The sequence below is a fragment of the Mirounga angustirostris genome, unplaced genomic scaffold, assembly GCF_029215605.1.
Source record: "Mirounga angustirostris isolate CCGP_5_RB_7025 unplaced genomic scaffold, mMirAng1.0.hap1 SCAF_5, whole genome shotgun sequence".
Lineage (NCBI taxonomy): Eukaryota > Metazoa > Chordata > Mammalia > Carnivora > Phocidae > Mirounga > Mirounga angustirostris.
This window is the reverse complement of record NW_026991713.1, coordinates 65,817,704-65,845,550: the sequence shown is the minus strand read 5'-3', so window position 1 is coordinate 65,845,550 and position 27,847 is coordinate 65,817,704. Positions and strand designations below refer to the sequence as shown.

Sequence of the window (27,847 nt, the reverse complement as noted above, 5' to 3'; positions counted from 1 at the left end):
CCAATCCTCAGGCGGCAACCTGAGATGTAAACAAAAGCATCCTCCCAGGTGGGCTGAGTTGTCCAGCTGTCCCGCCAGAGTGAAGCCTGGGAGCCACCAGCTCCTGCTCCCTCTTTTCTGGGTCCCCGACAACAGAGAAGATCTTGGTGTGAGTTGAGGTTTTTGTTGTTGTTTGGTTGGTTGGTGGTTTTATAATTAGGTCTCTTCATCAGTCGAGGTTGCATTTGTTGAATCTACCCTATATGCAGGAATAGGTGTTGATCTTCACTTTGAAGTCAGTAAAAAAGCCTTTCAGGTAGGTTGACTCCAAACTGCCTCCAGGTTTAGGGTTATCAAACACGAACTCGACATAAAGGAAAAAAAAATGAGGAAGGGGTACAAATGAAAAACCTGTCATTCACAGTTAAAGTCACTTTAGGATCGGTGAAGTTGGGAATAACTTGGTAGAATTTAACCATGAGTGGGGGATCTCCAGTAATTTCTTTTCTGGGACTTCAATTTAAACATAATTCCCAGTATATATGGAGAAAGAATTAGGATATAATAAACAACACTGTAATTTTAATTCTGTTTATTAAAAGCATTAACCTACCACTTTAGGGAAAACTGTTTACATTAAAACTATTTTCTGATGTTAAGCAAAATTCTTGTTTCAAAGAAGGTCTGTGAAACAAATATGTTCACAACCCTCTGTTTATTTTAGTATTCATTTGTCATTCTTTGGGGAAAAAATAATCTCCAATGGAGAATTGACGCCACAGTTCAGCAAAATTACCAGGCAACACAAATTGCTTTCTGAACTCTGGCATGGCCAGTATCACTGTATTCAGAATGGTAAGTCTCACTGTTTGATCATACCATGAAAGCCTAGAACCATCTTCTCTTACTTAGAGTTTCCATTGATTAAAACACCAGCAGCACCTTAGCACGTCAAAAAACAGGATAACAACAAAAATTACCCAGATAATGTATAATGATCAGGAACACTTAAAAAACAACATTAATACACACACATGCATGTGCACATACATATGCATCAAATTGTACTAAAACCATCCAACAATGCAAATTCAACAGAAGGATGATGCAATAAATACCTTCACTGGGGTTACCATTTTGGAGCCTAAATATAAATAAAAATCAGTATCTAAAAAGTACTTGTTTTGGGGTGCCTGTGTGGCTCAGTCAGTTGAGTGGCTGGCCCTTGGTTTCAGCTCAGGTCCTGGGATGAGCCCCACATAGGGCTCCCTGCTCAGCGGGGAGTCTGCTTGAGGATTCTCTCTCTGCCACTCCCCCTGCTTGTGTGCCTGTGCTCTCTCTCTCTCTCTAAAATACATAAATCCTTAAAAAACATAAAAATAAAAAAACACTTGTTTTATGAAAGCGGATTATCCCCCTCCTGACCATTTATGGTATACCTCCTTAGTTTGTCACAACAAGAAGTTTCCATTCTGAGAAATTAGAATATATCAGAATAATTTTCAGGTCCCTTTAAATTTGCTGAAACTAGATTATGTTTACACTATCACACCTCCCATTGATTCTTATTTTATAAACATAAGCATATTTTATAAAGCTACTAAAGTGTCAGAATTGGTAGGATTGAGGGAGGATTAGTGACACATCAAGACAGCTGTGTATTTCTCTCTGCCTAACCTAACATTAAAGACAAAACCCAGATTTCTAAAATGAGAAGTCATTCTAGAGAAAACCAAATGAAGATAATATCATGCAATTCAAGACAGATACTCATTAAATGTGCAACTATTCAACTTTTTAATGAACTGTTTAATCAATTCTTGGCATCTATATCTTAATACAGAAAAGATAAAAAACAGTGTTTCATTGCCTCATTTGCTGGAGTCCAATGGGTTACCCATCTATATAAACTGTTAATATCAGGTGTGTGTTGAGGTAAAATGAGATGCATTCATCTGTGAATCAGTGAAGAGCTGGACAAAGTTCAAGTATATCATCTTTTGTAGCTACTGTCCATTAGAGTTTAAGAAGAGCTCAAAGCCCTGTCTGGATGGTATGAGACAACTGACAGCCCTTTATCTTCCCTGCTACAACCCAAACCTTGAGTCATTGACAGCTCTGTTGAACCTACCCAACAATCTTCAAAGGTCTGTTCTAAACCAGTCTTTGAAACGATGAGAAGCAGCCCGAACCAGCAACATGAATACACCTGCAGGACCACAGTGTAAAAACACATTTGATTTATCATCAGATCATTCACTGGCTCTGGAGAAGTTAGCTTATTTGACTCTCAGAGCTACCACCTATGAGCTATGAGACCTTGGCCAAATCACTAAGTTCTTAGTGACCCATTTTCTCCTGAAAAATGGAGCACATTTCTTGATACATTGTTTTCCTGACTTAAGTTATTTTCAGACAGTGCTAAAAACTCACCTAGTGATGGAGGAAAATGAAATGTTTGCAACTGAGAAAAAAGCTTACAGAGCAGATAGCATTTACTACCATCTTGACAAAGCTGGCTTGAGCAAAACTTTCTGCTCTAAAATTATATTAACACATTAACATATATTAACACAAAATTATATTAACACATCAAAGCTCTCTGCACTAAAATCATATTAACCTAGGAATGGTTATTAGTTTTGTCATTAATACTTTTCAAGAAAACTATATGGAAAAATATTCCCCAAATATAGTCTTTTGAACCAAAGCTAATACTTGAAAACAGTTCTGTGCTCCAGTAAGTTTGGAAAACACTGTGTTGAAAGTTATTGTGGGATTCCTCAGAAGTTTTAATCAGTCTCTCTAAGGAGCATACAGTATTTCTCCATGACTGTGAGCCCTTTTTGGAGGAACATCTCCCAGGGCTGATGATCTAGAGTATACCGATTACCAAATTTTAGCATAAATGAATGCTTGATGAAGGAAATAGAACACAATAATTATTTAATGATGTAGGACAGTGCTATAAAGTTCCTTGGTTTATGGACTATTGTTAAGAAGTTTGATGGCAGTGATTTTAGTACACTTTGTGTAAGTATTTTTCTTTGATAGTAGACTTTTAACATGGATTATTTTTCCAATTTATAATTATTATAATTAGTAAAATGGCTTTAGGCTACAAAGCAACTTAGCATATATTAAGGCACTTGATACTAAAATAAGCTAACCATAATATTATTATTTTCCCCATTCAATGAGAAAGGAAACTGAGGTTCAGGGAGGTTAGGTGATTTGTCCAAAGACACAGAGCCAATAATTGGCAGACGGGAGCATGAACCACCGCTTCAAGTTCAGTATCTCCCACAGCTCATCTCCCTTTTCTTCTGAGCATTTTCTTTTCTAAGACTGATAACTGTTTTCCTGCCTACAATGTAGCAAACCCTAAAGGGCATGCTTAGCCTTAAAATTATGATTTTTAAAAATAATTACTATAAAAGCAATTATCTCTTTATCATAATTGCATGAATTCTAATGTCAGTATAATGACTTTATTTTATATGAATTTGAACTTGATTTATGTGAGAAACTGAGTAATACCAGGAACTGTATTTATGGTTGAGTTTTAGTGTTATGTTCTCTAAATGGGCTACTATTTCTTACTGGTACTAGGAAAGAGATAGCTGAATAGATCACTCACCATCTCAGTTTCTCACATGATGAAACAACTAGCAACTGGATCACAAAACAAAATATCAAACTAGATCTAGGATCTCAGAAGACCCAAGTCTCATGTCCAATATTGGGACGCCAGGAGCCAGATGCTGGGGTCCCCTCCAGGAGGTGAAAAGGGAAAGCAGAGCCCACATGTCACACAAAGATAGCTCAGAGAGAAGAATGTGCATTGTGTGGTCAGCATTCAACACCAGCCCCAAGGATGTCAATTTCTGTCTTTCTGGTCTGGAAATGGCATTACATGCAGGCACCTACCTGTCAGAGTCACCAAACACATCACCTTCCTTTTCCAACTTGACATTCATGACACCAATCAACTATAACCATCTATACAACCCATATTCTAAACTGCTCGCTTCCTCCCTGCTTCCCAACACCATGGTCTTCCGTGCCTTAGTGCTTTTGAATGTATTCTGTCCACTTTCTGGAAGCCCTTGCCGCTGACTCTGCCCGTCAACTTCACTTTTACTCATCTTTCAAGACCCAGCTCACATATCACCACTTAAGTGAATGAAACCTTTCCCGACTCCAGTTATCTTTTTTCTTGGAAGGCTGGGGACATGGGGTGGGGTGGGTGGGGGAAGTTCAAAGAAGGCTGGAAAAAGAGAATCAGCATGTTTTGGACACGGAACTTAGTACTTATAATCACCCCGTGAGGTGGGTGCTTTTATCCCCACTTTTCAGATGAGAAAACAGAGACTGAGTTAGGGGGCTTGCAAGAGGCAGAATTTGAATTGGGACTCAGGTGGACAGGATTCCAAAGCTCTCCTCCTTCTGTCCCATGATTAAACTTGCCCTCGTTTGGGTTCCCGAAATATATCATACTGCACAATTTGGCCCCCATTAGACTTCAGGCCCCTCAGTAGTCAGTCCCTGTTATTCTTTAAAGATTTTATTTATTTATTTGAGACAGAGAGAATGAGATACAGAGAGCATGAGAGGGAGGAGGGTCAGAGGGAGAAGCAGACTCCCTGCCGAGCAGGGAGTCCGGCGCGGGACTTGATCCCGGGACTCCAGGATCATGACCTGAGCCGAAGGCAGTCGCCCAACCAACTGAGCCACCCAGGCGCCCTAGTCCCTGTTATTCTTATCTGTGTTCCCAGCATTTGCCGTAGCATCTGACACTAGGCACTGAGTACATCTATATCCAACGAGTGAGTGAGTGAATGAAGAATGCCCCGTGGTTTGCATATTGCAACAAACGCTATCTACTTCTGAGTTGTCAAGTAAAATTACCTGCGATTTATCCCTAACGATAATTTGTATCTTTTCTCTGTTTTTTTCCCTCCTAAGTCAAGAGTCACCATGATTAGGTGCCCAGCTCTAGTTTCGGTGCCCAGAGAGAGAATGATGAAATGTGCCAGGCGACCAGCCACTCTGAGGTGCTTTGCACAACAGGTGTTTGAACAGGGACTGACATTGATCTGACACAGCCAGGAAGCACAATAGCATGACAGCTTTCGGAAAGGGGTATCAAGGTGCTCCAAAAGCAAATTTTACCCCTTGTGACATTCCTGCGAGAGTTAGAAACTTATTCATGTCAGTCTGAACCTCATATTTTCTTTATCTGGAAAAATCAAATGAAAAGACTTATCACCCCAAACCAGACATGTTTAATGAGAATTACTACATTAAATACATTTATAGGTACAAATATACGTACAAAAATATATGCATGAGGGCACCTGGGTGGCTCAGTTGGTTAAGCGACTGCCTTCGGCTCAGGTCATGGTCCTGGAGTCCCGGGATCGAGTCCCGCATCAGGCTCCCTGCTCAGCAGGGAGTCTGCTTCTCCCTCTGACCTTCCTCCCTCTCATGCTCTCTGTCTCTCATTCTCTCTCTCACAAATAAATAAAATCTTAAAAAAAAAAAAATATATATATATATATATATGCATGAACTCCAAATGTACAAGAGACAGACAGGTGAAGTGAAACACTTGGTTTCTGATTTCTAGACCCAGATATCCTAGGTTTGCATTCCAGCTCTGACACTTATTAGTTATGCGGTAATTAGGCAAATGATTAGCCTCTCTATCCTTCAATTTCCTCATCTGTTATTTGGGGATAACAGTTGTACCTATTCATGGAGTTGTTTTAAAAAGTTCAAGTAAGTCACTTACACCACATACTCTTTTCAAATGGAAAATGCTGATAACAGTTCATCATTTGTTGGTGAAAAATTCTTATAATTACCCCAGAATTTTATTCAGGTCCCCTGGGCCTGTTTCCTCATCCCTAGTACAAGAGGGCAGACTATTTGATCCTTGTGTCCTATGTGATCTACACTCTACAAATGAATAGCTTCTGGCTGTTCTTTTATTCCCTTGCTACCGCAACAAAACCCCAGTTTCCTATTTGCCTTCTGAGGAGATGGAAGACAGGAAATGATTATTAATCCACTTCCTAATTTTCAGAAGACTAAATCTGAGATAAAACAAACCAAAACTTGCCAAGTTCCATGAAAGCATTTAACTTTTAGTCTGCAAATGTAGGAGAGAGATGGTGTGAAAGAGGACAGAAATACATGCTCACTTCTGCACTGTCCTCTAACATCTGGCTGTCCCAATGCTGTAGTATTGCTTCATTCTTTCTCATTGTATAATAGCTTGTTTGCATGGTTCCCCTTGAGACTGTAAGTTCTGTTGCTGTTTTGTCAAGATGTATTTGCTGAATAAATAGATGAATGGTTGGGTAAATCAACTGATGCTTCTCTGTTTTTCAAGAAGTTGAAAAGTTGAGTAATAAAAAATGGACTTTTATCAAACAAAAGCATTTCAGATTAAAATCCTACTGTGAAGATAACTTTGGCACTTCTTGGTCTTAAAATTATAACCTGGTGTTATGGGGGGCCTGTCTTACTTCATTCTGGAAGGGGGGATATCCCTAACCTATATGGGACATTGGAGAAATTAAGTCTTACTGAGATCATCTTCTGTGTCTTTCCATCTACTGATCAAGGCAGAGTCCACCTTCTATCCTTCCCAGTGGGGAAGTATTCTTCCAGCCCCTTCTCTGATGAGATGCTCAGCAAAGTAGGAGGTCTGGGCCCTTCTCTTCTCTAGCAATCCTTCCTGGTCAGCCCTCAACAACCCACAAACACAGGACTATGTAGAGATGTTAAATTCTGAAGAGTGAGGCACATCTCAGAGGGATATTCCAAAGTGGAAGGTTGAAGGTTGAAACTGTGACTAATTTGATTGTGCAAAGGAAGGCTTCGACACAAAACCTCTTGAACTCTGCCTTCACTTGAGACGTTCCTCTGCTCTGGACTCTGCCTTCCCATAGGTAGCCCTCCATTCAAATCTGGTGACCCCATCTCCTCCCTCAGAAAAACCCAGTCTTTTCCATAGCTGCTTATCTTATCTAATTGACACTTACTGGGTACCCGCCTAGTGCTAGGTGCTAGGGACAGACTTGTGAGAAACAGACATAATCCCTGTTCTTGTGGAGTTTATAATTTGGTAAGAGAAAATATTTTAATCAAAGTATGACACAAATAAATCGAAAATGACAAAGACTACAGTGAAGGAAGGATGTACTGGGCCCAGGGAAGGACTTCCTTGAGAAAATGACTCTTGAGGATGGGCGTGAGGAAAGTTTTTGTTTCTTAAGACAGTGGTGGATTTAGCATGTTCATATGCCCACAGACAGCCCATGCCAGCGTTTGAGCTGGTGCTCCTGAGATAGTGGAAGGGCAGATCCGTCTCAGGTAGCAAGAAGGACTCCTCTCCTGAAGAGGACAAGCTCCTGTGTCCAAAATGAGATAAATGTGGGATTGTGATTCTAGGTCTGTCTCCCTGCCAGTAAGAGCCATGGACTGGCTGGTCTGTTACTTGGTCCCCTGTGAATCAACACATCTCACAGAGACGTGCCTTACTCACCTAGAGATAACTGGAGTTACTTTTCCTTTTGCTTGATTCTTTAAGAATAATAGAGCTTCTCATCCCACCCTAATATTGTGCTTTTGACTCATTTTCTGTCCTGCTTTAGACCGGCCACATTGCAGTAAATGTCATAGCATCTTAGTTGTCAGCAGCTGCCCCCTTTGCTGTCTGGAAGGAATGATCCAGCTTGATGGAATCTTTTTGACCCTGAATTCTCTGCTAATGATCGAGGTGGGAGAGGGAAGAATCCTTTAGTTCAACTTGCCATAGAGAGTTCAGGAGCAAAAAAAAAGATTCTGGTTCTTGTAAAAAACCTAACTGCAAACTGGAGGGGGTATCTGAGCAAGGTATCTAAGTAAGGGGGTACCTCAGTAAGGAATTAGCCTCAAATACGGGACATTGAGTACCTCCATTTAGAGAAAGATATGGTACATGAAACAGAGGTCCCTTAAACCTTAAACAAACAAAAATGGTAAAGTCAGTTTGGAAATGAGATTTACAGTCAGTCCTGCATTTTTTTTTTTAAGATTTTATTTATTTATTTGACAGAGAGAGACATAGTGAGAGCAGGAACACAAGCAGGGGGAGTGGGAGAGGGAGAAGCAGGCTTCCCGCAGAGCAGGGAGCCCGACGTGGGGCTCGATCCCAGGACCCTGGGATCATGACCTGAGCCGAAGGCAGATGCTTAATGACTGAGCCACCCAGGCGCCCTCCCTGCATTTTTTCTTAAACTTATGTTGACATATTGCAGCATGTAGTACGTTAGGAAAGATGTGTTGCAATGTTCTGCAATATTTAATGTGTAAAGGACAAAGTCACACCTCAATCCCATGTTCTGAGTTTTGTGGGGCTTTTTTTGTTTTTTGTTTTGTTTTGTTTTGTTTTTTACTCCTTAATCCCCACCACCTGTTTAACCCATCCTCTGGTAACCATCAGTTTATTCTCTATAATTAAGGGTCTGTTTCTTGACTTGCCTTTCTCTCTCTTATTTTTTTCCCTTTGCTTATTTGCTTTTTCTTTAACTTTACATATTAGTGAAATCATATGGTATTTGTCTTTCTCTGACTTATTTTGCTTAGTATTATACTCTCTAGCTCCATCCATATTATTGAAAATGGCAAGATTTCATTCTTTTTTATGGATGACTAATATTCCATTACACGCATACACACACAAACACACACACCCCACTTCTTTATCCATTCATCAACCAATGGACACCTGGACTGCTTCCATACCTTGGCTATTGTAAACAATGCTGCTATAAACATAGGAGTACATGTATCCCTTTGAATTAATGTTCTTGTATTCATTGGGCAAATACCCAGTAGTGCAATTACTGGATTGTAGGATAGTTCTATTTTTAACTTTTTTAGGAACCTCCATACTGTTGTCCAGAGTGACTGCACCAGTTTGCATTCCCACGAATAGTGTAAGAGGGTTCCCATTTCTCTGTATCCTTGCCAACATTTATAACCTTATTTATTTGAATCCTTTTTCTTTTTTTCTTGATTGGTCTGGCTAGAGGTTTATCAATTGTGTTTTTTTTTTTTAAGATTTTATTTATTTTTTTTAGAGAGCGAGCGAGAGAGAAACAGCATGAGAGGGGAGAGGGTCAGAGGGAGAAGCAGGCTCCCCGCTGAGCTGGGAGCCCGATGTGGGACTCAATCCCAGGACCCTGGGATCATGACCTGAGCCGAAGGCAGACGCTTAACCATCTGAGCCACCCAGGCGCCCTAGAGGTTTATCAATTGTATTGATTCTTTTTTTTTCAAAGAACCACCTCCTGGTTTCATTGATCTGTTCTATTGTTTTTTTAGTTTCTGTATTATTTCTTTCTGCTCCTGGTTTCATTGATCTGTTCTATTGTTTTTTTAGTTTCTGTATTATTTCTTTCTTCTGTATTATTTCTTTCTGCTTCTGTATTATTTCTTTAGTTTCTGTATTATTTCTTTCTGTAAATTATCATTTCCTTCCTCCTGCTGGTTTTACATTTTGTTTGTTGTTCTTTTTCTAGCTCTTTTAGGTGCAAGGTTAGGTTGTTCATTTTAGATTTTTCTTGGTTCTTGAGGTAGGCCTGCATTTCTGTGAGCTTCCCTCTTAGAACCGCTTTTACTGCATCCCAGAGGTTTCAGACCAATGTGTTTTCATTTTCATTTGTTTCCATGTATTTTTTTTTAATTTCTTCTTTTATTTCCTGGTTGACTCATTCATTGTTTAGTAGCTTGTTATTTAACCTCCATGTATTTATGGTCTTTCCTGATTTTCTCTTATGATCAATTTCTAGATTCATAAGAGTTTTGTGTTTTTTTAATGTAACCACTTTTTATGCTAGCAATTTAACTTATAACATAAAGGGAGAATCCTACCAAAGGAATGAGCTACTATGTAAGTCTGTCATCGTGATACTGACATTTGGTTTCCAAATATAAATCCCGAATATCCTCATCAAACCAAATCTTCTGCTCATAAGCCTGTTCTTATTTAAATATCAGCAACTGAATGTTTAGGGCAAGTAGGCCTTTAGGTACCACCTAAACCAAAACCTACAGAGTAGCCCCCTCTGCTTGCTTGCAAAGCAAGCCCTGGAAAGAGCTGTTAGGGTTAGCCTAAAAGGGATCCTGATATGGGAGAGGCATCACCCTTTCTGGAATTGACCTTGGCTCCAAAGATGAATGTTTGGCATCTGTCTAACATATCTTCCACTTTCTCTTGCCCCTTGGAGTGTGGTGTGTGTCTGTGGGGGGGTAGGGGGGTGAGAGGGCAGTGCCCTCACATTTTCATCCTTCTCCATATCAAAGCCTATTCAACTACTGGGTATTTACTCCAAAGATACAAATGTAGGGATCTGAAGGGGTACGTGCACCCCGATGTTTATAGCAGCAATGTCCACAATAGCCAAACTGTGGAAAGAGCCAAGATGTCCATCGACAGATGAATGGATAAAGAAGATGTGGTATATATATATATAACAGAATATTATGCAGCCATCAAAAAAAAAAATGAAATCTTGCCATTTGTAACGACGTGGATGGAACTGGAGGGTATTATGCTGAGCGAAATAAGTCAATCAGAGAAAGACATGTATCATATGACCTCACTGATATGAGGCATTCTTCATCTCAGGAAACAAACTGAGGGTTGCTGGAGTGGTGGGGGGTGGGAGGGATGGGGTGGCTGAGTGATAGCCATTGGGGAGGGTATGTGCTATGGTGAGCACTGTGAATTGTGCAAGACTGTTGAATCACAGATCTGTACCTCTGAAACAAATAATAAAATACATGTTTAAAAAAAAAAAAAGAAGAAGAAGATAGTAGGAGGGGAAGAATGAAGGGGGCGGAAATCAGAGGGGGAGACAAACCATGAGAGACGATGAACTCTGAAAAACAAACTGAAGGTTCTAGAGAGGAGGGGCATGGGAGGATGGGTTAGCCTGGTGATGGGTATTAAAGAGGGCATGTTCTGCATGGAGCACTGGGTGTTATACGCAAACAATGAATCATGGAACACTACATCAAAAACTAATGATGTAATGTATGGTGATTAACGTAACATAAAAAAAAAAAAGCCTGCTCAGAGGACAGACCTGATAAATCCCCCAGCTTTGAGGTGTGAGGATTTAAAGTACTATCTTCTATGTATTAAGCAACCATTTACTGAACACTTTTATGCTGGATAATGCCTAAGATACAGAGAGACAAATTAGACATTCTCAATTTTTGAAAATGTGCAATCTAGTGGAGGGGCCATACATGTAAAAATAATTATTTTAAACTAGAGTCATTCTTGCCACAGGGTGGAGAACAGTGCTCAGGAGCACATCTGGAGGAATGCGGAAGTAAGCAGCCTCATGGTTCCAGTTGGGACATGGTAGGAAACATCTCCGTACCTTCCCAAAAGCGGCATGGTAGTGTTTAATGTTAATTATTTTCTCCGGCACTCGAAGCAGGCTTTTTTCTTAATGATGTTTAATATTAACAGAAGAATAAAACAATCTTTAGGCCAAAGGGCCTAGAACCTCTAAATAGGAATTTCAGATACCAGGAAGGAACATGCTGTATCCCTATAATCCCAAATCAGTGACAGGTCTGTGCAGAGGTTTGTACCAGATTTATCTAGAGCACAGGGTAAAATAGAAACTCTCAGACTCCATTCTGGAGAAGTTGATTCAGTAATGTTGGGCTGTGGCCTTTGCCTCTATAGTTTAATCACATACCCCAGGTCACTTTAATGTATGGCCAAGTTTGAAAATGGCATGATCTCTTGAAATGCCTGAAATTATACCAGGTTGGGGCATGTCTATTTGGAAGGCCAGCTCCCGCCCTTTCCTGGGACCATAGCTTAGTGTCTGAGAGTGACTTAAGCCCCAAACAGATGGGGTTCGTTGTGTTTCAGTGTCCATATGTGTTACATGGATGCTGCTTGCTCCAGAATCCTGGTCCATGAACTTCAGCAGGATGGGGCCTGGGACCAGATCAATAGTTTGCAAAGCAGGGTCCCTGGATGGCTACTCGAATAAGGTAGGGTACTTGTGAAAAATTCCCTAATCCTACCCCAGGCCTGTTGAATCAGAATCTCAGGAATGAGCAGGAATCTAATTTTAACAAGTTCAGTCCATATTTAACATATTTCTCAAGTGGTTCTTGCTCCTACTGAGAACATCTAGACCAGGCTCACCCACCGAGGAGACAGATTGAAGGGCTGTCTGGAAGGTGACAGGTCCAGCTGGCCAAATACAGTACCTACAGGGTCTGGTGACAACTCACCATAGTGCGGAGGAGTGAGGGCTCCATGCAAAGGGTAGCTGAGGAGGAAATTCCAGGTGGTGTTGTGGGGAGGGTGGAGGGAGGCCCTGACGTAGGAGATTCAGGAAATACTTTGGTCATGGATTCTCTCAGCAGAAGGACCCTGGTTACAGCACTGGGAATTGGGGGCAGGACACCAGTCTCTCCAAGGAGACCGGGGTCCAAGGCTGATTCCCAAAGAAGAATTAGATGGAAGAAAAATGAAGCAACTTGATGTGAACTCTGGGTACAGCAGTGACTCCAGGTGGAGTCTCTGAACATAAGATTCCTCTGAACTGAGTTGAAATGGCTTCTGCAGGTGGAAGTCAAAGGGCCACCATGAGTAAAGGGAGACGTAAGGCCGAGGAAGGGCAGCACTCGACAGCCCGGCATTGCTGGGAAGGCTGAGATGCAGAGGAGGATGACCACAGCATTCTAACTGCTGGAAGAAAGTCATGTCCCTGAATTCTGGGGTGATCATTCTAGAGTACCATCTTTTCATGGTCCAGTCCTACAGAAAATGATTATAAGAAAACAGAACCCTGAGTAGTTGCAAAAAACCTGTCATTTCTATTTTCACTTATGAAAAGCAGCTACTTTATACAGCCAATAAAATTAACTTGCAAAACTTTTGTCCATTTTAATAACAAAAAGGAATGAACAAAAGAATATAAAGGACCATGCGTAACTAAATACACAAGTAGATTTTAGTTAAAACAATGCCATTCTGGAGGTGTTTTTTTAAAGATTTTTTTTTTTTAAGATTTTATTTATTTATTTGAGAGTGAGTGACAGAGTGAGAGAGAGCGTGAGCAGGGGGGAAAGGCAGAGGGAGAGGGAGAAGCAGACTCCCCTCTGAGCAGGGAGCCCAATGCAGGACTTGATCCCTGGACCCTGGGGTCATGACCTGAGCCGAAGGCTTAACCAACTGAGCCACCCAGGAGCCCTGGAGGTGCTTTTTAAAAAAATCATTTTATCAGTAATTTGTGTTATGGGAATTAGAGTAAATAACAAATTTTTTAAATGTGAAATTAAGCAAAAGGATAAACTCATCCACTGTCTCTTTGTGCATGTCTAATGTATAAAGGCATTAGACAGAACCTTAGCATCCTAAAAATTATGCTTTTTCATTCATAGATATTTATTGCCTATTTATCTTAAGATACAATGTTGTATGTACCACCATATAAGCCTAAATTTAATAGAGGTTAAATAATACTATATTATATACAATGTACAATATGTAATATATGATATAACATGTTATAACACTTGTTACATGATATATGTTAACTGCACGATATATTACATATATACATATGCATACACGTATACGTTTATACATATATATTATTACATATTAAATGTATGTATACACATATATAATATATACAAATATATGAACTCTCCAATCAAATTAACAGAAGGAACTGGTTCTTCTCCTTTCAAATGCCCCAGTTACTTCCAAGTATGTCCAAAGGGGACCCCTCACACATTTCCACAGACCAATCACAGTGGTCTGCCGTAGTCAACACGCTGTTCCTCCTTTCCTCCTCTGGCACCCATTCTACCACAGCTGTCCAAGGAGCCACTTGGAAAAGCTCAGACGACATCCTGGCTCACACTCACAGTGTGGTCTCCAGAATGCCCATGCATCAGCCCCTCCTCCTCTAGGTCAGCCTCTAGCCCTCCAACCATAAAAGCCTTCTCCACACATGTTAATGGCAGGAAATGAGTAGAGGGGCCTGGGGCATGGATGGGGAGAAGGGTCTGGGACCTGGCAGCTTCTAGAGTGATAGCAACCAAGCTCAAAGTGTGACTTTATCAACTGCTGAACCTACACTTGGAGTATGCTTTAGCACTGGAGAAAATAATCATGTCATGTTTTTAATAAGCTTTTTGGACAACTACCAAGGAGTATTGCCTCTCATTCCTATGGTCCTTGAGGCAAAAATTGCTTGTAGGCAAATATTGTTTTTCCTCTACATGAGATAAGAAAAGAGGGAAGTATATTGGAAGTGCTTATAATGCTAATATTTTGTTCACTAAATTTGTCCTTTTGGCCAATCATCTGTTTTTACTGCTGTGGAAAACACATACAAAGATCCGATATTAAAATTTCATTTAAAGTCATAGGAAATGTGGCTTCCCATTCCTGCGTATTAAAACCTCACACATAAGTACAGTAACTAATAAATGACGAAGTAATTGGGACACTTGTGGGGCTACGATGTGTTTCAAGTTGAGAGAGAAAGGCCTTCACTTTAGGAAGCTGAGGCCCCCAGGTCCTGCGTCTGGGAGAGAGTTGCCCTGCCTTCCTCTCTGGGACCCCAGTATTAGAGACTGGGCCAGGGGTGCCTCAGGTGTAAGACCAAGGAGGGCAGATGGGAGGAGCTGGTTCCGCTCTCCTGGCCTCACGCTGGGTGTCTTTGGGGTCTCCTTGGTCACCCAGCACCTGAGACCTCACTTTCTGGCTCTGTGCCGATCAGGGACAGACCTCCTGCTGCATCTCCAGGAATATTCACTGTTCTCCACGCACTAAAGGTTAGGCGCAGCTGTGCCCGGAAGTGAAAAAAAGATAAGATTCATGACCACCGGAAAAGAGTGATGTGAATATAGTCCTGTCTGACATTGAAAACAGAGCACTCTAGGCTCTCCTGACAAAACACACCGGAATCCCACGGTTTACAGGATTTCTCCCATTTCTCCATCCTTCTCATGCAGCCTCTGACAAGAAATTTGGAGATCAGCTCTCTCAGTAACATCTTTACCCAAGTGCCTGGCCTTGGGGTGAACAATGCTTCAAAAATGCTGAGATGGAATTTCCAAGCAGTCACCTCAAATTCCTGCAGAACTGTGTTCATGGAGATGTTAATGATGACACTAACACGTGTGTGGGGACAGGAAGAATCTGGGCAACTCAAATCAATGAGGTAGTTCCCTTTGACTTCATCTTTTTTTTTTTTTTTTTTTTTTTGCAAAGGGAAATGAAGTTTTTTATCCACGCAATGACTATTCTTTCAACATCTGTCTTCTCTCTACTATGACACAGTACAAACATGAGGAAGAAGCTCACAATTTCATGGGGGTGACAGACAGAAGTGGGTTTTCAAGATGGTAGTGGAGGGACAGAGGCATGCTAAGCGTAAGGTGCCCACCCAGAGCCAGACATGGAACTTGGCACCTGGGGGCAGAGGGAGTCTTAACCTGGGAGAAGAGGTGTCCTAACCTGGTGCCTTAATGCGGGCTTCTCTATGGAAGTGCCACAGAGCAGGGGGCTTGTTAACAGCGGAGATTTATTTCTGCGATTGATAGTCTGAGATCAAGGTGCCAGTGTGGTGGGGTTCTGGGGAGATCCCTCTTCTAGTTGCAGATGCTAACATCTCTTATGGCAGAAAGAGGGCTGGTGAACTCTCTGGGGTTCCCTTTATAAGGGCACTCATCCCATTTATGAAGTCTCCACTATCATGACCTAATCACCTCCCAAAGGTAATTATCTTCACATTGTGGGTTAGGACTTCAACAGATGAATTTTGGGGAGACACATTCAGTCTATAACACCTGAGTCTCAAAGAATCATGAAGGATGGGGGCTAAGAGCAGCATGGTCTTGCTGTCAGATGAAGGTAGACATGGAATCCAGAAGAAGCACTCCCGTTAGACCAGAGTTCTACAAAACGAATATTTCTCTGCAAAAACATAGAGTTTGGGTTTCAATTCAGAGGAATACTTTTTCCTTACTTCTTGAAGGGCACTTACCAAATGTGTCTTCGTTGGACCAATTTATTTAAAATAGTTCAGGTGTAATTAGTTGGTTTCTTAGTGAATTTGGCAATGGAACTACTTCTGTGAAGACTTTGTCACTACAATTAGTGATTGCCAAGTTAGAATGTGAAAGATAATACGACGGCAAAAAAGAGACTTGGGGGTGCCTGGGTGGCTCAGTTGGTTAGTGTCCGACTCTTGGTTTTGACTCAGGTCATGGTCACACTTAACATGGAGTGGGCTTGGAATTCTCTCTCACTCTGCCCCTCCTGACTCATGCTCTCCCACTCTCTATCTCTCCCTCTCAAAATAAAAAAGAATAAAATCTTTAAAAAAAAAAAAAAAGAGAGAGACTTGGTTCTGTTGATGAATAACATGAATGAACACCTGTGGAAAACAAGTTTTCTAGTCTGTAAATGCCTCATAATCAGTTGTAGTAAAGAAGCTGTCTCTGGAGAGCACTGTGTCCTTCCCCAAAGTGCTTTTCCTGTACATCCTTTCATTAAATCTGCTGATTTTACTGAATAGCTTCCCGAAACAAGAACTTACGTATACTTATAGTTGTTTATCGGCTGCTTACTATGAGCTGGGCACCAGGACCAGCACTTCCCATGCTGTTCGCCTTGTTGATGCTCCCCCGTGAGATAAGAACTCTACTGTCCCATATTACAAAACTCACACAGCAGACTCCACCAGGACTCCTCACTGCCTCTTTCATCCCATGACTATGCCTTTGATATTATCCTTGTAATATTATGTATCCTATCACATTCCAACTATTTTTAAATATTTTATATACTGACTCTTCCTTCATTGGTTGGTAGATCAGGTACACCTTACTTGGTTTAAAAAGATTCTTCCAGTACAGTGTCTCACTGGATTCTGAGAATCAGAATTCTCAGAAGCGTGAGCAGCTGTCTATTTCCGGGGCTCTGGGGAGCTCACCTGGGCTGGTAGCCTGGTTCCACTGCTTACTACCCGAGCGAGCCATTTTACTTCTCTGTGCTGCCCTTAGCAAAATTGGGAGAGCAATGCTGTACCTCATGAGGCTGTGTGAGGGTGGAAAGACCATACCTAAAATGGAATAAAGTAGTGCCAGATGTAGTAAATACTCAGTAAACACTAGATTTTAATATTATTGTTCTTATTGCTGTCATTGATTACCATTACTTTCTCACATTTGCATTTGTAACTAATACTTTCTAAATCTATTCTCTTACCTGTAATTATATGAGATATGTTCATGTAATATATTCATATTATATATATTATTTACTCATATAAAAATAACTTGCTCTCTCTCCCACCATCTGCCTCTAAACTTGTTACTCATCTGCAGTCCTCAGCTCACGTGCATTTTCCCCCTTGAAACCCTTCCTGACCCACACATACATCTTCGTTATCACTCATGGCACTTGTTACAGTTAGTTGCTTACATTTCTAGCTCCCTGATAACTCTGGGCTCATTAGGATCAGGGAGCATGCCTTTATTTATCCTTTTGATCTCAGTCCATTGCAGATTTCCAATTTTTTTCAGTTAATGAACAGATGACTGAATTAACAACGCTAGAGGGATGATATTACTCATTTTAAAAATAAAGTCTACACATCAGAGCAGGAAGAGGCTTAGAAATAACCAAGTCGATTCCCTCTATTCCCATTATCCCTTCCTTTAGAGATGAAGAAGCGGAGGTACAAAGGAGTAAGACTTATCTAACATCCCATTGATAGTATGTGGCCAGCATATGCCCATGGAAGTGCATGGCCCTTGGCAGACAATCAGAAATAGTTGCCAAACAAGAAACCAAAATCCAAATCCTAGGTCTTTTTTACTGCTTTGTCCCTTTTTGTCATGAGTCATTATATCAGTGAAGATGCTTTTAGCTACAATTAAGAGAAAATGCCACTCAGGTTGGCTTAAATAATACAGACCCCTATTGGCTCATATGATTCAAAAATCTAGAGGGTAGGGTCGACTTCAGGGCTGGTGTGATTCAGCAGCTTAGTGATATCATGGTTTTCTCTCTATGTCTCCATCTTGCCTCCTGCAGTATGAGTTTTATACTAAAGCTGCCTTCTTCTTAGAGGTGGCTGCCAAGTACTCTCAGGGCTAGGTGCCTGACATCCACATCCAGAAAAGAGAGAAAGTGAGGGAACAGTTGTGGATGGGGATGGGGGTTAAGGATGTGGGGGGGGGAGTGTGAGTCACTGCTAATGGGTATGAGGTGTCTTTTTAGGGTGATGAAAACATTCTCCAGTTGTTGTGGTAATTGCTATACAAGTGTGAGTATACTTAAAAACCATTAAATGGTACACTTGAGGTGAATTGCATGGTATGTGAATTATATCTCAATAAACTGTTTTATTGTGATAAGTGAGGAAACCAGCGCTTTACCTGATAGCTCATTCTCTGCCAATACCCAAGAAGTTTTGTCTGACCTTAATTGAAATTTAAGCTTGCTTTATCCCAAGTTATGTACAATCTTCAGAACAGCATGAATGTGGACACAGGGGAGATGTATGGTTCTGCTGTGCGTGAAGTCTGAAGGCCATTAGGAGAAGACCGAAGAGAAGGGGACGTGGACATCGGGGACACTCCTGTACCTGAAGGGGAATTCTAATGGAACTCAAGCATCCGTTTTCCCTTCTTTCTTTGGATTACCTCCTCTAGCATTATTGGGGGAAGTGGGAGGACTAAACTTATGTCAATTTCTTTTGTTTTTAAAAAAATTGTATTTATCTCTTCAAAGAGCAAGAAAGAGAGAATGGGCATGGGAGGCGAGGGGCAGAGAGAGAGAGAGAATCCCAAGCAGACTCCTTGCTGAGCCTGGAGCTGGACACGGGGCTCGACCCCACAACACCTGACATCATGACCTGAGTCAAAATCAAGAGTCGGATGCCCAACCAACTGAGCCACCCAGGCGCCCCGACTTATGTGGATTTCTTTTTTTTTTTTTTTTTTAAGATTTTATTTATTTGACAGAGAGAGAGGGAACACAAGCGGGGGGAGCGGGAGAGGGAGAAGCAGGCCTCCCACGGAGCAGGGAGCCCAATGCGGGGTGCGATCCCAGGACCCTGGGATCATGACCTGGGCCGAAGGCAGACGCTTAACGACTGAGCCACCAAGGCGCCCCCTTATGTGGATTTCTAAGCAGTCTACTTGACTGCTCATGTTCCACTCTGTTCCTCAGCTTTCGGTAGCAGGCCACTGTCTACTGTACTGCTCTTTTCAGACCCCAATTCAAGGATTCCAGTTGCTCTCAAAGAAATGTTGCCAACCTCACAAGGGCGTTTGTGGAGATGTGTTAGTTTGCTGGCGCTGTTGTAACAAATTATCTCAAACTGGGCAGCTTAAAACAACAGAAATTTATTCTTTCACAGTTCAGGAGGCTGGAGGTCTGACATCAAGGTTTTGGCAGGGTTGCTTCCTTCTGGAATGAATTCCATGCCCCTCTCCTAGCTTTTGACGCCTGCAGGCAGTCCTTAACGTTCCTCCTTGGCCAATGGGTTTCTCTAATCTCTGGCTCTGTCTTCACATGGTCTTTTCATCCCTAGGCTTGCTTCCTTTCTGCATTTTAGAAAGGACACTAGTCACTGGATTTAGGGCACACCCTATCCAGGATAATCTAATCTAGAGATCTTTGCCTTAATTATATCTGCAAAGGTTTATTCCAAATGAGATCACATTCTGAAGTTCCAGGTGGGGCATGAATTATTGGAGGACACTATTCAACCCACTATAAAAAGTGAAGGAATCCTTCCATTGGGCCTACCTATGCTTTTTCCCTTCTATAATATCATTATACACAGTTATGTGGGTTCATCAGATTTTGCTGAAATTTGGCAAAAACAAAAAGGAACTATTAGCCTATAAGGGAAAAACAATTATAACCTAACCATGATTTTTTTGGAACCCAATAAAAGATTCCTCAAGAAATTAAACCTTTCATAGCCATCATGCCATGAATAACAGACCTTCTACCTCAGGCCCATGAACCATGGAGGAGGGCTCCCTTCTTCAAGCCTTCACGGTACAGCTAGCTGTCCCTTCAGTCCTCCAGGGATTGCCCTCACCCTAGAGCCCTTCCCTTTCCCCAACACGTAGTCCAAGGGACTCGGTCATCATTAACCATTTCCCTAAGTCTGAGTTATTTAATACTAGAGGAACACCATAGGGATGAGTCCAACAGAATGGTCCAAGGTGGGGCTGGCAACCTTGCAGTTCAGTAGGAAAATCAGGGCTGGGTGTAGCACTCCATACAGCACCCTTTTGAGCTACAGCTATGCCCCTTTCTTTTTCTAATTGTCTCCACATCTCTTCAGCATAGTTTCTCAAAACAATGGAGTTTGTTTTCTTCTAGGTACTGTGAGAAAAGGTCCATCATTGGGCCATACATCCCTTAATATAAGGGCCAGAGTAGGTTTTTAGAGGTGATACTCTTCTACAGTCCTCCCTTACCCATTCTTGGGGGTAGTGGAGAGGAAGGGACAGTGGTTTTCATGGTAGGAGGTGGTACTGGGGAGACAGACAATGGTTTCATTGCCCTGTTACACTACCAAAGTCATTTCCGAGTAGACATCACTTGTAGATCACTAGTCTTGTGTCAGACATAGTTTTTTTCCAAATTTTAAGTATATTCTTGCATATAGAGGGCTATTCATCTATTCATTAAACCAGACGAATGACTTTTATGTGCAGCCAAAACAAATAATATTGGCCAACTTCTTGCTTCTCATTATCCTGAAATATAAATAGAGCCAAGATTTTATTTGTTATAGTCTCTATAATGTTGGAAATTCCTGCAAACATATCAGCATAATCTTTCAGGGCACATCTTCTTAGGTTGGGCCGAAACCTTTCCTTTTGGGACCAAGCAACTCCTTGGCCATATCTCTAATCATTTATTTTTCCCTTAACTGCTTCTGGTATTTAATTTTCTGGCCTGAATTTTTATTGACTTAGTCTTTATTTCCTGGAACATTTATTGTTACTGTTTAATTATGAAATATTTCATTCATACAGAAATTACAGAGACATACAACAAGCACCTATGTGTCCACCCCTAGACTTAAACAAATGTCAATACCTTGCACGCTTTGGAATTTTTTAAAAAAAATAAGTAAAACATTACAGATTCATGGGGGACCAGAGAGGTGCATGGTTTTTTATTTTGTTTTTTAACCTTCTTACTGATGTTAATATTTCAAAATTTGGTTAAGAGAAATTTTATTTTAAGAAGTTGCTAAATTTCTTCAGAAAATGTTTTTCTTTTAAATGATTGGAAAGTGAGTCCTTTCAATGATGGCATTCTGGATATCTCTATCCTAGGCCTCTTCTCACTCTCCAGTTCTTCCAGACTTGTCTCATTCATGCCCATGCCTTGATTCCTACTCTGCTGATGACTCCTCAGTTCCTCTCTTCAACACAGGTCTCTCTTTGGAATTCTAGACTGGTACAGCCAGAGATCACCTTGTTGTGCCACGAGCCCTTCCATCTTAACATAACCCACCAAACCTATAATTTCCTCCAAGCGCTTTTCCCTATCTTGGCAAATGGCACCATCACTCATGCAATTAGGCATCTCCGACCCTCTCCTGCACATCCCCTGTCTGTGCAGGAGAGATGCACAGACATTAAGCAAATAATTACACACTTATTTAGGTCAGTGCAGAAGTTGGGACTCTGGGACTATAGCACTTCTTTAAATCTGTCAGCATGTCCTACTAATTCTACCTCCTCAAACAGGTATCAAACTGATTGACTTCTGTCTTCCTCTGTGACCACCACACTAGTCCAAGGCACCATCACCTGCTCCCATGATAGCAATAGCTTCCTGACTCTTCTCTATCATTCCTGGGGCCCTCCAGCAGGTTCTCTACATGGTAGTAGATTTTCAGAACACAAATCTGATAAGACTCCATCCTGCTGGACTCTGATTCATAAGATAAAAAAGAGTGGTGCATGGTCAGCATAGTTGGGCCCAGGCTACTCCTCTTGGACCCTTCTGTTACCCTCACTGTATGCCCCAACTGCTAGGTTTTGAAAGCAATATGCCTCTTCTTCTACCCAGAGCCTTTGCGTGTGCTGTTCCCTCCTTAGGAAGGACACACCCATTTATGGGCTTCACTTCTATTCATCACTTAGATCTCAACTCACGTGTTATTTCTTTGGGGAAGCTTCCCTGACCCCCCAATCTGGGTCGAGTTTCTTTACTATCAGTTCGTATTCAACTGTACTTTTTTTGTCCTGGGACTTTTCTCAGGTGTAATAATATACTCTTTTATTTATTTGATTAAAATTGGTCTTCTCACCTCCTCATCCCTTATGAATATATTGTAAGATCTAGGAGACCATGAATAAATAAGTGAATCTCAAGCTACATGGTTTATAGGTAGCCTCACGTGGATCATGTGGAAACAAGTGGGGTAGTGCTGATAACAAAGTTATGGCATTTGGGATTTCCATTGCTATGATCTCTCCCTCCTCTATTTCAAAAATAACATCAGACCATAAGCTAATGATACCACTTGTGTAATAAGGTAAAGGAGGGGAAAGCTCCTGGCATAAGATGTTTGATGAAAGATAGACTTTAGGGCGCCTGGGTGGCTCAGTTGGTTAAGCGACTGCCTTCGGCTCAGGTCATGATCCTGGAGTCCCTGGATTGAGTCCCGCATCGGGCTCCCTGCTCGGCAGGGAGTCTGCTTCTCCCTCTGACCCTCCCCCCGCCTCATGTGCTCTCTCTCTCTCAAATAAATAAATAAAATCTTTAAAAAAAAAAAGAAAGAAAGAAAGAAAGAAAGATAGACTTTAGATTTATTTTTTGGTATCTTAGGGAAATGTAAAGAGTTGTGAATCCAAATTCTTGGTGTACCTCTTAAGTGTTCTTAGAGTGTCAGCCTCAGTTTCAGCCTCTCAAGTGACACTATGCTATCTTCTAAGTGAGTTGTAATAACTAAAAATTTTACATCCACAGCACCTGTACCATCGTGAGGGTGGGTAAATATTTGCAGCTTAAAGAAATAACTGAAGACATAAATTAGCGAAAGAGAAGCACCCAAATAGCAAATGCTCCACGAACTGTAACCGTAGTAATATTATAAAATGATGGGAAGGAATGTTTTCTTGTAAGGAAAAGGAAGCAGTGAGCTAGTGTGGTAATAAAAGATTGAAAGTCAGTGGAGAGCAATCCTGGACAGTAATCCAGAGCAGGCTTTGTGTCCACGCATGGTGCCTGGGCAGCTTCGCGCCATTAACTGCTCAAGAATGGGGAGACACCTCCCGCCGGTTGCCTACTGATACGTGAGGTCCACAGGCAGCTGTAGATAACAATGAGTGGAGACATGGGGCCTCACAAAGGAAAGGAAACGATGAGCCACAGACAGAGGGGCAGAACCAGCAGAGGGGTGGGTATGTTGGAGAGACCAAATGAGGAGGCAGTGGTCAGCGCTCCAAAGAGTCAGCTCAGATGGAAACAAAACCATGTCCTCTGGATCTGATAACCAATACGGAGGTCGAGGATGACTTTGGCAAACACCATTTTCAGCAAAGTGGTGGGGCGGAAGGCAGAATCAACTGAGCCAGTCAGTGAGTAGCGGGCGAGGAACACAGACAGGGAGCTTGGATTCATCTTTCAAGAAGTGTGTCTGGGATTGGCAGCAGAGAGACTGGGTGGGGTACGCTGAAGGGGAGATGGGGTTGAGAGAGAGGTTTTTTGTTTGGTTTGTTTTTAGGTGAAGAGGCTTAGCATATTTATAGTCTGAGAAAGGAACTGGAATTAGTGTGCTGGGGAAAGAGAGGATAATTAATAGCTTGAAGTTCTGAGGAGGCATCAGAGGGCCAGTCCAGCCTTCATCAGCCCCTGGAACACTCCCAAATTTTAAAAAAATTGCATTCTCGATATCCCTTCTCCATTCGATATGGCCCTGGACCCTCTCTCTTGGTCTGGGCTTGCATGTGTATTCTTGACCTCCTGCTAGATTCCCCACACCTTTCACTTTGCCTCTTATTTTCTTTAGCCTGCTCTCACCCTGAAGATCTGATGACAAATTTAGCTTGTCTGGCACACAGCCACCGTTCCCCTTGGCTGCTCTGCTGCCTTCACCCTCAGCTGTTGCAACTCTTGGCCATCCTGAGCAAAGGCCCTGCCAAGCGCCCCCTCCCTGACACGTCCACATGGAGAAGTGCTTCCAGGAGGAGCTCCCAGCAAGAGGAGGGAATCTGGGTGCAGGGGGAAGGTCAGCTGGGAGGCCGGCAAGAAGGCGAGGAAGAGGGGAGCCAGCGGAATTTCCCAGGGAGGGTGACTTGAACAGTTCCCTTCAATCTGATTCTGTACTATTCTGTGTTTTTTTTTTTTTTTTTTTGCATGACAATATATTGTTAAAAACAGAAAACTTTTGTTTTTAAAGCAAAAACTTATCAATGAGGGGAAGGAAGTGTGTTCATGCATTCATTCAAGATACTTAGGGAGCCCCGGGGAGACCACATGCCAGGTCCTGGGGACACTGGTGAACAGGCTACATCCCCCATCTTGGGGAGCTTTCCACTATGCAGGAGAGATGCACAGACATTAAGCAAATAATTACACACTTATTTAGGTCAGTGCAGAAGTTGGGACTCTGGGAGAGTTCTGCTCTCACTGAAAGGTAGGAGGCAAGGTCATTGCTCAGAGAGGGGCTGGAGCTAGGTAGGGGCCTTGAAAGCCAGGATAATGATTAGGAAGAAGAGTTGCAGGAAAGGAGAGAGCATGTAAACAACAGAGATATGCATACTTTTTGCTTGAAGGTCTCCAAACTCAAGTCCCCCGAGCTTGATTTTGAGCTGGCCACACGTGTCATGTATTTGCTTTAAAAAAGCACATCCCTTTCTTGACACTCTGTTAATCACCATTCTCCTTTTAACGTTGCCAGCGAGGATCTCCTTTTGCTGAACTATCTTCAATTCACAGTGCTTGTACTGATAATAGACAATCCGTGTCTTCAGGACTGTTAAGTGACAGGACAGATCTTTAGATTAAAAGCAATACAACTGTGTCCTTATTAGGTTCTTAATTAGAGTTCCATGTGCTACTCTTAAGAGTCACTCAGCCCTCCTCCCCTGGGCTGTGGCAAGCTCAGAACAATTGCCTTCCCAGGGCATTGGCACCATAGCCCTGGTTAAGCTTCAAGGGTGTATTACCAATAAAATGACTCGAATTTTATCTAGTATATTTGAACAATAACATCTCAGTACACCTTACACCTTAGTGACTAAGGTGTAAATTATAAGTGCCTGGAACTTTTTCTTAATCTTACATACACATTTCTTAATATCATTTACTATTTTACGAGCATATATTTCTGGAATACTGGAAAAGAGAATTTAAAAAAAGGCAGGCATCTCCTAACACTTTTCCTCTTGCAGAAAGCAGTGCTTTATTTCATTGATCCACAGGTTTGATCTTCTGTGTAGTGAATTTCCAAATGTAGTTAGAGTTTGCTGTTGAGTTCTGTACTAAAGTCCGGGTGTCTTCAGATATTAAAGAATAACAAAACAAGAGGCTGTGACAAAGAGAAGTATTTCACTAATATTTTCTAGATAATGGATTCATTTGTTTTGTGCATATCTTGCCTAAATCCCTCCATTCATTTTATTTGTTTTTACAGGAGATATCTATCTGGGGCAGCTCAATCTGTTATGAGCCGTGAGGAGGGAGACAAGGAGAGACAAGATCCATTGCTGAATTTTTAAAAAACATCTGCATATGTTTCACATAATAGGCAAATAATAAATGTTTATTAAATTGACTTAAATGGAACCGGGATCAAGGGCGCGTGGCTTAGGGTTGAAATGCATGTTGCTATGGTATGCAGTTGAATCAATAGTACTGGGGTTGGGGAGGCGGGGAGAGAAAGGAAGGTGGTGACATCTGAAACAAAGTGAGGACACAGAAGCAAAGTGAACAGTGCACGATTAGGAAGATGGGGACTGGTACATATATCCGTTATAGGTACGGTTAAGTATGTGTGTATGCGTATATGGATATGTGCCACTACACGTATGTGCTTATACGTAGCAGTCTCCTCACGTGTGTAGCATGATAGGGTCAAATTTTAATAAATAAGAAATAGAGTTAGGGCGCCTGGGTGGCTCAGTCGGTTAAGCGACTGCCTTCGGCTCAGGTCATGATCCCGGGGTCCTGGGATGGAGTCCCACATCGGGCTCCCTGCTCGGCAGGGGGTCTGCTTCTCCCTCTGACTCTCCCCCCTCTCATGCTCTTTGTCTCTCATTTTCTCTTTCAAATAAACAAATAAAATCTTAAAAAAAAAAGAAAGAAATTGAGTTAAACGTCATCGTACCTATTTCTTTCATTTTAAACGAACACGTCGTTTTCCACGGCTCCGCACATCCAGGGTCCTCCCCGTGAAGGAAGGGCACGTCGGTGGCCCCGAAGCAAAGGACAATGGCTGCAAATGGGCTTTCTCCTTTCGATTAAGGGCCTCACTTAGCCGCGGGCTTATGGTCTTTCAACTTCGCACTGCTCTCCAGAGCCTCCTACTGCATTTAGGCACCAGTCCCCTGTGTTTTAGAACACCAGGGTGAAGTCCAAATAAAGGAAACAGTAATAAGCAAGTGCTGGGGCGTTCCTCTCCATTGCCCAGTGTCAGACCCCCTTCCAGCTTCTGGGGAAGTCCTCACCTTGGCGTCTTGGTCGGGCGGCTCCGACACTGCTTATTCTTAAGCTGAATATATCAGCGACTGGCTTTCCTCACCTCCTTTGGAGTGGGGGCCCGAAAGTAACTCAGGAGTCTCCGACACCTCCCCCCCACACCGCCCCCACCCGGGGTCCGGGGAGACTCCAAGGACGTGGTCTTTGGCCGCAGGTGCAGGCGGGCCAGTGGTGAGGACAGAGCCCGGCTTGCCTGGTCACCCCACAGGCTGCAGTGCTCCAGGAGGTGGCAGCCCTCTGGTGGAATGGGGGCATTTTCCAGATCTGTCCCCCTACCCTGACTTCACCCAAGGCCTCAGCGAGCTTGTGGGGGACTTTCTGTGCAGAAGAAAAAGCTGCCCCCTCCTGGCAGGTGCGGGTCTCTGCCAGTCAGTAGAGGGTGGTTCTGCTCCGGTCCTTCAGTGGGTCTCCGAGCTATCTGTGCTCCTTTTCCTAAGTTTCTGTTCTGTCGAAAGCCACCAACGTTTACCTTGTGGCTGACAACGACAAACCCCTGCTGGTATAATAAGGCCACCACACTTGTCCGGTTATGTCCATCAGCCTTTTCATAGTATTGTGCGCCTCTGAAAATAGAGAACTCTTTTATGAAGACATACAGTTTATATTATCTGGCATTACCACAGGACCTATTACATCCCCCAAAACAACAGCACTAGCAAATGTTTCTACTTAGCTCCGGGCTATTAACCCAGAGTAAATCATTAGCTTATGTATACTTCTAAATGTTCAGATTCAACATTAAAGGGCTCAACTATCAATATCTGAATAAGATATTTTAAAAGTTAAGTTTATCTCACCCTGGGAAGGAGGAAAAGGAAAAGACAGTAGTTATCAGCTTGTACATGGGGGACCCTTGAATTACACACAACACAAACCTATTCCTGGGAAGAATAAACTGGGTCACCAGTGACCCCCTCCTTCTGCCACTGAGAGACTCCAACTTCACCCTTTGCTGTGTGTCTTTTCCAAGCTTTCTCTGGTCACAGTGGCTGCCACCAGTGAGAGCACCCGTGGCTCCCACTACAGTCACTGGGCTTACTTCAAGGACACAGC

At 42.2% G+C, this 27,847-nt stretch overlaps 1 long non-coding RNA gene across 2 annotated transcripts; it reads left to right on the top strand.

The window, feature by feature from the left end:
* Nucleotides 1–44: 44 nt before the first annotated feature.
* On the top strand, nt 45–26,406 carry LOC123839635 (uncharacterized). Of its 2 annotated transcripts, XR_010411540.1 has the most exons (5): nt 45–148; nt 11,336–11,410; nt 15,049–15,257; nt 24,105–24,323; nt 25,731–26,406. It is a non-coding gene; the product is annotated as an uncharacterized LOC123839635 (long non-coding RNA). The 2 variants fall into 2 exon arrangements; XR_010411539.1 differs by lacking the exon at nt 25,731–26,406 and having other exon boundaries at nt 46–148; nt 24,105–25,724.
* Nucleotides 26,407–27,847: the final 1,441 nt, after the last annotated feature.